Source organism: Tauraco erythrolophus, chromosome 2 (assembly GCF_009769465.1).
Source record: "Tauraco erythrolophus isolate bTauEry1 chromosome 2, bTauEry1.pri, whole genome shotgun sequence".
In the NCBI taxonomy this organism is placed as follows: Eukaryota; Metazoa; Chordata; class Aves; order Musophagiformes; family Musophagidae; genus Tauraco; species Tauraco erythrolophus.
In genome coordinates, this window is record NC_141466.1 from 91789831 (window position 1) to 91799117 (window position 9287).

Genomic DNA, 9287 nt, shown 5'->3' on the forward strand with positions numbered 1-9287 from the left:
TTGTAGTGAATTAGGATACATTCACAAGAAAGTAAAAATTATAGTAACTTAATAGAAGTAATTTTAACATTTGAAAACAATTTCCTAACTTTTTTAAAATTAGTGAGCCATATCTCTAGAAATGCTTTTTTTTTTTAAATCTGAGTCATTAGTGGAAACACAGCATGCATCTATGTTCCTCAAATTAAAACTTAACAAACAGCTACTAGAAAGAAGTACTAACTGTGAAGATGTTTCATTTTCAGCTCTCTCAGCCTCAAAAAGGAGAGAATGAAGCATAGCAACTTTAAGCTATAAAGTTACTAAAATCCTGTTTGTTTTACTGGCAGTTACGTTACTTGGCCGCTAAACGGTGACTGACGAGCACTTAGTTTCTATCCTCGAAGTTAGCAAAATTCTCCCTTAAAGCAATCTAAAACGCCTCCAAAATAAATAGATGGTTTATGGCCCCATTCGCTCCTCCACACCTTACTCTTCCCGCTCCCCACAGCAGCCATAATCTTGGGAAAAGGTGTTCACCAGCCCCCTCTGGCAGGAGCGCATCCTCGGGGCTCCCAACAGCGACCCAAGCACCGGGCAAGGGCTGGCGGGTGGGTGAGTGTCCTCCGACCCCTTCAGGAAGGAAAGTCACCGTCCAGGCAACAGGCAGGAAGCGGCCATCTCAGGTTAATTACCAACGCTGTTATTAGAGGGGTGTGGGATCAGAGCACCTCTGCCCCGCAGCGCCCTTCGCTAGAGTGGACGTAACGCTTCAGCCATCGACAACTGGAACAGGATCAAAAACTGAGGAACTATTCTGCAGCTGACAGCAACTGTCATCCCAAACTCCTCATTTATGTCTCTGTCCAAGCAGAGATTTTTGGGAGATGCTGGCTTTTGCAGGCTTCCAGGATATTTTGCGTGGGTCACTTCCCACCCCAAATCCTACAGTGCTGCAAAGGAAAGGTCACCCCCTGCCATGAAAAAATGAGCCTGGCTTTTAGTAGGGTAAGTTTTTAGGTGGGGGGGAAGTACGTTTGTTATTTCTGGGGTAAGCAACTCGGGTAACAATGAAGTACTGTGTGAACTTAGTTGTAATGAGCTCCTAAGTGAAAGACTTTCCCCAGCTTAGTAGGCTAATTCCCATGCTTCTCTCATTCCCATATCCAGTCATCTAGCTCAAGAGCTCTGTGGCTACCAGTGAAAATTGTTGGATTTGCTCCATTTAAAGTTTGAAGCAAGCATGTTGTTATTGCCTTGAAAAACTGATCAAAATGAAGGTTTTACAGTATGTTCAGAGGATCAAGAAGATGATCCTGTGATTTTTTTTTTTTTTTTTAATTTGAAGAACCAAGAATTAATTGAATGTTAGAAGTGGAGCTGAGTTTTAGTTAATGTGGCTCAAAGCCTTGGAACATCTATCCTTCTTACTAAAATGAAAATACTACACTGAGTAAGTATGGCTGCTAAACCTTCAGTTGGGGGCGGGGGAGCGGGCTGACGAAGAGAAGGTAGAGCCTTGGGTGAGACAATTTGAATAAAACACAGACTTTTATTCATGGCTAGCAGTACCTTGACCAAGAATGTTTGTTAACAGGCCCTCGCATTTTCATGCACTACTTTTTTCTGCATGGGCTCGTAGTTTGCCTGAGAGCCGTCCAGCAGTGGGTCTGCCTCTTCCTGCGAGAACAGGTGACAGCATCGCTGTATCTGCTTGTTTTAAAGATTTAAGAGCAGTTCAGTTCTGAGGAGGATGTTTTAATCTTTCCAGCATCTGTCATCTATCATGAGCAAGACTGTGTCAGAGCCCTCAACTTCCCTGAACATGTCAGGAGCCCACTGGCAGTACGTAAAACGTACCGTGGGAGCAGACAATCACCACTGCAGGGCTCTTTCTCTTTAGACTGGCCATAGCTCTGAAAATACCCAGCCTGTATATTGTGGTGATGTATTTAACAGAACCAAAGATTCCCCCTCTCTGTCTGCGTGCTCTGAAGAGAAGGAAACGCATGCTTTGCTTACTTCTTAAACTCCTTGTTTGTCAAATGCTGTTGCAATAGAGCGGGAGATACACTCTCAGCCAACATGGCTTCTCTCCGCAGACAAGAGATCCTCATCTCTGATTGATGGTGAGTGGCTTGTGATCAACTCCAGTGACAAACGTGCATTTATCCATGAGATATCTTGACCTTCAAGCCTGCATACATGTGCATGGCCGATTTTTGGAGTTCACCTACAAGCTTTACAACTCTGGCTGATATTCGTGCTTTCCATCATCCAGGTCAGGAGTTCTCACCACCTTTATTTTTGCCAGGTGGCCAAACCCAGTGAAAGAGGTTTTCCTCCACCACCTCATCACTGTGACATTTTGTACAGATGCTGTGGAAAGGGCATGAGAGATCCAGGGGACCCATTTGCCCATGGCTCCTTCTTCTGAGCAAATTCACAGAGGGTAGGGTGCCCGCAGTGAACATTTAGGACATGCTACTTCAGCAATTAGAGGGAAGCTAACATCCCCTTCCAGGTCAGGAAACACTCAGGCTCTGGATGGGATAGTAGCAACATTCCTGAAGATGTAAAGCCGCTAACTCATTTATTATCAGGCAGATACTTAATCATAAACGGCTGTTGCAGGAGTCTTTCATAGAGCCAATACAGAGCAAACAAACTTCCAACGGCCTGTTCCTCAAAACAGAGGGAATGATACTCTGTTCAGGTCCCCGAAAGAAATCTGGAACTACCAGTGATTATCACGTGCTGTGCTTTTAATGCATTCATCCAACATTTAAAGCTCTCGAGGGTCACCCTGAGGCAGCGTTGGGAGGCTGTGACAGAACTCGTTTGACTCAGTTTCGCAGCTCAGATAGCATCCAAGTGCCACCTTCTTCACTAACTGCCTACTCAGACTCCCAGATGGATAAAAGAGCTCAGCTCTTTATTCTCGAGCCTCACAAAGTCCCCCTGAACCACTACTGCAGAGGGCTTCTTAGTCCCACTAACAAGCAGGATGGTCCTTGTGATCCGGAAAGCCAGTCACCATTCAACTTTTCTACTCACCATTTTTTAGATCGTCATTCAACCTTCTACTGGGGACACCTCTGTCACCCACATGTCTGCTCTTGAGATCATTTGAGATGCATCTCGAGAGCATCTAAGTGGGTCGCAGAGTGACCACCTACCACACAGTCAGCAAGCCGCTCCCTCAGAAGAACATTCAGTTCAAGCAGAGTGAAGGTTCAAGCCATGCTCCCCACGCTTCAGGAACACTCTGAGAACTGCAAAGCTGTGAGAGGCCACAAACCACAGCCCTGTATTAAATCGAGTGCTCCTGGTACTGCAACAAACCTGACACAATTCAGAAGAGTTCAGCTACTGATACACCAGCAACACCATCCATCTACTGGTGACCTCCAGTGGGATTCACACTGAGTGGAACGCTTGAGATACAGCCACCATTCAAGGAGGAACTCATAGACTCCCTCCCTTCCCCCACCAGCCTTTCAGTTGCTTTCAGCAGTGTAATTGTCACTGGTTTGTTCTGGAACTAGAGGATACTTATACTTGGTACTTGCTGGACAATACACCTTTCAAGGCAGTAAGTATCTATAAAAGCAAGCTAATTTCTGAAAACTTCTCTCCTCTTCATTTTCTGCGCTAGGATCTGCTGAAACAAACTGTTGGAGTGTCTCATTTCCCTTCTGTGGCTGTTTCCTTAAAGGAAAAAAATAAAAAAAAAAGAACTGGCCGGCTGCCAAGTCACGGAGGCACATAAATATCCCAGGGCTGCGCCAAAGCGATAGCAGCAGCCCCCTCCCGAGAATCTCCGGGGACACGTTGGTGTTTTGGAAGTGTCTCCCGGCCACCAGCTTCTTCTCCACCGCCAAGCAGACCACGGAGTTTCCTCAGCGCGGAGCAGGGCTGGGCTCGGCATGCAGCCCTGTGGACCAGGGCACTGGATGGCAGCAATTCCTTCCACCTCCTCCTTTCTTTCCGAGAAAGCAGCTTCTACTGCAGCCACGTACAGGAGGGAGCCAGTCAGTCGGCTCGAGTGCCGGCAGCCTGCGTGCGGCTCAGTGGCCCTCGCTCCATGCAGGAGATACTTCCCTTCTCTTTGTAAAAAAAGGGGCAGGCAAGTTGATAAAAAAGCTGTGACTGAAGCAATATCTTAGGTCTGGAAACCAAATGCTGGAAACCAAATGCGTTTTGTGACGTTTAAGTGTTGCGTTCTCTGATATGTAAGTACTGAAACAGTTCTTATTGTGCTGTCACAGCCGCTTCCTCCGAGGTCTCTCAGAGCAAAGGGGGGGAATACACAACGTGTTTAATTTGCGGAAGTAATTTATGTCTAATATTTCTCTTCGAGATGCTTGGCTTACTATTTAACAATTTAATAAATGATCTTTTTTTTAAAAAATTAATTTAATTATTATTACAGGGTAGCTGCTTGCATAACGAAGAGTACACTAGAGGCTGGGCACCTGCTTGCTGAATAGCCGCCCCACTGAAAAGGATAGGACTTGCAGTGGACGCCAAGTTGAACGTGGGCCAAGAGAGTGTTCTCATTGCAAATAAGGCAAAGCACAGTCTGGGCTCCATCAGGAAGTACGTGGCCAACAAATCAAGGGACGCTCTTTTCCCTCGGTACGTGACACTGCTGAGGCAGCACGTCCAATATTGCTGTCCTGCTTTGAGCCTCTCTGTCAACAAAGATGTCAAAAAACCATAGAGGCTGCAGTGAAGGGCTCTCAGGGTGTCTGGGAGCTCAAGAGCGTGCCCTCTAGAAAAACAGTGGAAGGAGTTGGACTTAGTGTGAGCAGGAGCAGGCTGTGGGGTGACCTAATAACTGCCTAATATTATCTGCAGGACAGTTACAAAGATGGAGCCAAACGTCTCTTGATATTTGCAGATGATGTGCAGGGGCAATGGCCACAAACTCTAGCTCGGGAGCTTCAGGACAGGCAGCAGGATAAACTGTTTTACTACGAGGACAGTGCAGCACTGGAACAGGTTGCCCAGAGAGGTCATGTAATTTCCACCCTTGGAGGTTTTCAAGCTTCAGCTAGACAAAGCCCCAGCTGACCTGAGTACTAGTGCCAGCCCTGCTGCGAGTGGGAGGATGGACTACATCTCTGGAGGGCCTTGCGAACAACATTTCTGCAATTCTGTGACCTACTGAGAGACGGAGAATCTGCAAAACCTGAGGCAGAAAAAGCCCAACACAGTGCAGAGGACCACCCACACATAAAACGTCCTGGTTCGCTTTCAGGAATTCAGTCTCCACCAATGCGGTGCTCCCAGGTGAGACTGGAGGCCCAAGAGCACCTCGGGTGCTCTGACAGCAGCAGGCAGCAGGAAGCAGAAAAGACAAAGCGCACACAACGTGGAGCTGCCGGGCTCTGGGTGCATAGCTCTGCTGCTCACAACCTGCACGCGATGCTGCATGTGGACCTGCCTCTGCTAGCTCAACTATTTCCAAATCTTGTTTCAGCATGATGTGAGCAAACCCCAAGTGTCATTTTTTTCCGACAAAAATATTGCAGTCAATACCTCCAACGAGACGTACTCATTTCCTCTCCCCCATCTCTTACTACCTTCTTACCAAAAAGACAAAAGTCCTTTCATAATACAAGGGCTTATCTTATCAACTTGCTTAACAGCCCCGCAAAGCTGAAAGTTCAGCAGAGTCTGTAGAATAGAATGGAGACTTTCCTGGTCTCTCACCTTGTAAACAATCCCTGGTATTCAAAGCATACATTTACATCCAGGGAGTTCTTCAATATTATTCTGGGCCTTCTTATTTTGCAACTCTCTTGAGCATCAGCACCATTTCAGAACTCTGTGCTCCATCAGTGCTCCTTGCCAGCACAGACCTTCCCATGTCTAAGGCAAATCAGTTTTTGTTGGAACGTGGAGGGAAAGCTCTGAAGCACAGAGTGGCAGAAGAGTTAATGTTGGCTGATGTGACTTAAATGAAGGCCACGCTCAGGGCAGAAGACACGTACTTGCACTTTTATGCCAGATTAGTTACCAGATGTGTCTCAGTAAGCAGCCCTCTGATCCCAGCTAAGGGAGAAGTAACACTGAGGAAAACAAGTGCCTTTTCAATCCTTGTGCGCTGACCAGGCAGCAGATCCCTGAATCATTACTCAGCGTGCACTGCATCTGCCCTTGACTACCAAGTGGAAAAATTTTTCTGAGCGTGAAAAAGTTTGAGGGAAAAAGTGGCTGAGCTGTCTTACCCATAGTTTCGATTTCAGTAACTTTTAGGACCAAAATTACTCTGAGGTCAGAGGTTGTCTACTAAACCAGAAAAGAGAAGAAAAAACTTGCTCTAAAGTAACGCCTGTGTATCAAGTCACCCACATAAGTAATTGTATTACAAGTTTTTTTACATTTGTCTTTGTTTTCTTCTCTTTTGATGTTGACAATATGTCAAGCATTTAGCATCTCGAGGCTACAGCCAAATTTACGCAGCAATTGATTCACTGCTGACTCTTCCTGCCGCTCCCAGTGCTGGCAGAAAGACAAACTAAGTCTTTAGTCCGCCAGCCAAGTCCCGATTTCAGCCGATTCCGTGCAACAGCCAGCTCGGGAGAGGCCCGCTGCACCGCAGGAGACAGCTCGCGCCTCGCTCACCGAGTGAGCGAGGGAGAAAAGCTACGCGAAACTAATTCCTGATCTGCTGTTAAAGCGGAGAGAGGCCTCCCTGCTCCCTCTGCCTACACGGGCTGGCTTTGTGGAAGGGGGGAATTGTGCGTGACAAGAGCCAGGTGCTGCTCTAACTTGGCCGCAGCCGGTTTGTTCACACCGGCGTTACCACGCTGCTCATAGGAATTTCCGCTTTCCTCTCAGCAGCTTTTTCTGACATCCTGGAGCTCTCACTCTCCACATCCTCCACAGCACTTCAGGCTGGCTGAGACGGCTCCGGCCGTACTTACTCCTGCCTTACTAGTTCGCAATTACAGTACCTGCATGCTGCTTCCCTTTGGAAGAGTCCCACCCCTGGCAGTGAATCATCTACAGAAGTATTGAAGTATCTCGTGTCTCTCTGTAGCTCAGTTTGGTTTCTCGTGGCTTAGTCTGAGGTTGCGCTTTTAGAAAGCGCTGGCCTAGTTTTCTAAAAGGTCATGAATAAGGAAACCTCTGAATCTTAAAAAGACGACTTCATCACCTGTTTCTATTAAAAATAGGTCAAGAATGTTGTAAGAGATTTAAAAAAAAAAAAGTGGCTTACACCATGAAGAAGAAAATTTATTTTATGCAAGTGGTATGGACTGCACATGGCATTGCCAGAACACAGGTTTAATTCATTCTGCTATCAGAAAAATCAGGCAGAACTTCTAAAAAGTTCTTCACTGATGGAAGAATTATTCTGCAATAAGAACTTGTGTAGAGGTCCCATTTATATTGAGCTCCTACACACACACCCCAGCATTGCCGAGTACTCCCCATGCAGCACAGGAGCAGTGCAGCACACCAGAAGGGATGGCTTATGACAGCAGAGCTGGGGTTTAGGGACAAAACCAAAACTCATGAGGCACCCCAGAACAAAAGCCAGGCAGGCCTTGATGTCCCACACGTGAGAGCCCATTTATGAAGAGTCCATGTGTTCTCAGAGCACCCAGGACACAGCCCCTTCCCAATACCAAGGTGCATCGGGGAAGCACCTCCATTTACACCGCATGTAACCTAGCGACTTACTAGCAAAGCCAGAAATACAACTGGGAGTATTTTTTTAAGTGAGAACTTCCTCCCGAGATACCCAGCATAGACCTGCCTTCAGCCTGCAGCTAAGCACACATGGACCCATCATGCAATGCAGGGTGGCTGCTAGATGTATGCACCTTCAGCAGTCAGCGCTGCAAGGAGAGTACCACCAGCAGCATGTTACTGCTACTGCTGCCCACAGCTGCACAGACAGCACACACCACATTTCTGCTGCTACTGAACCAGCTCCGAGGCTCCCCAGGTTTGGACTGCATTAAAAAATAACCCTTCATTGGAAAAAAACAAACCCAGTTTGTACTGTAGAAAAAAACGCCCAACGCACACAAACCCCAAACCCACGTTGCGTATCACGACAATCTGCACGACTGCCGGCAGCGCGTCTGCTGTCACGCTGTACTTTCCCTCAGGTAGGCAAGTCCTTATCCACAGGGAGAAGTCAATGAACAGGTGGCTCAGCCCTCTCTTTTTGGCAACACACAGCTGTGCTTTCCTCACCTCTCTGTAGCCACCAGCTAGCTTTTCTATTGCCTTTTTTTGAACACAAACTGCACATTTAAGTGTTTTAATAGTAGCAATTTTCTGGGTAATGGCTTTTCTACCCAAACCCTTTTCATATGGCAAAATAAACTCCTCCTCCAGGAATAACTGGAGCGAAGATAAATTGAGGGAGTGTCTCTCCTTCATGGGTACAGCCTCACACAAGGGCTGGTCTCCACTCCACTGTGATAAGAGTGGGGAAGGATTTGGACTTCTGTATCCCCTTTCTGAACTGCACATGCCTCGGGTGCCCATGTCGGAGCTTTTTTTGAATGCTGTAGCTCACAACACAGGCAGCACATGCATCACTGAACTTAACAAAACAGCCTTTTTTCATATAGAGTATTTTCAGTAGAAACATAGTCCTCTCTCGAGTTTAAGACAGTTGAAGCATTTCCTCATGTGTACCTTTTTTTTTTGTTTTGAACACCATACATGGAAGAATTGAAAACAAAACATCCCAGACTTCTGAATTAAAATACAAGCTTTACAACCACATAGTAAGTGTAAGCTCTTGTATTTAAGACTATATAATTTTATAGAGTACCAAAATAAGCAAAGGATCAGCACTCCATACAAAGTGTTAGTTCTTGTGAGGAGGGTAAAAGGGAGATGGGACTTTCGTTACACTAAACTTTTTTTTTTTTTGCAAGTCTTAAGAAAATTCCATTTCAGCAAAACAGATCTGGGTTTAGATTCCCCACACTTCTAGTTCATTAAATAGTGTTTCTTTAAAGACAGTTGACATTCTTCTCATTGAAAGTAAAGGGATGATTTAAAGCAATATTAACAAGGAGGTGGTGCTGTCAATGTTTAATGTCAATATGCAATGTCATCTGCTATAAAGGCTAGAAGAGCAACACAACTTTAATCTTTACTTCTGAAGACTATTAGAAATTGACTAACATTTGAGAAAAGTTTCAAGCACACTACACCGACTCTAGGTCTAGGCTGCTGCTGGTAAAGCCTCTGCTAGTCTGTACGCTGCCACGAACTCGGCAGGCAAATCCCGACGCCCAGATGCCGGCAGCAACATGTGTTTT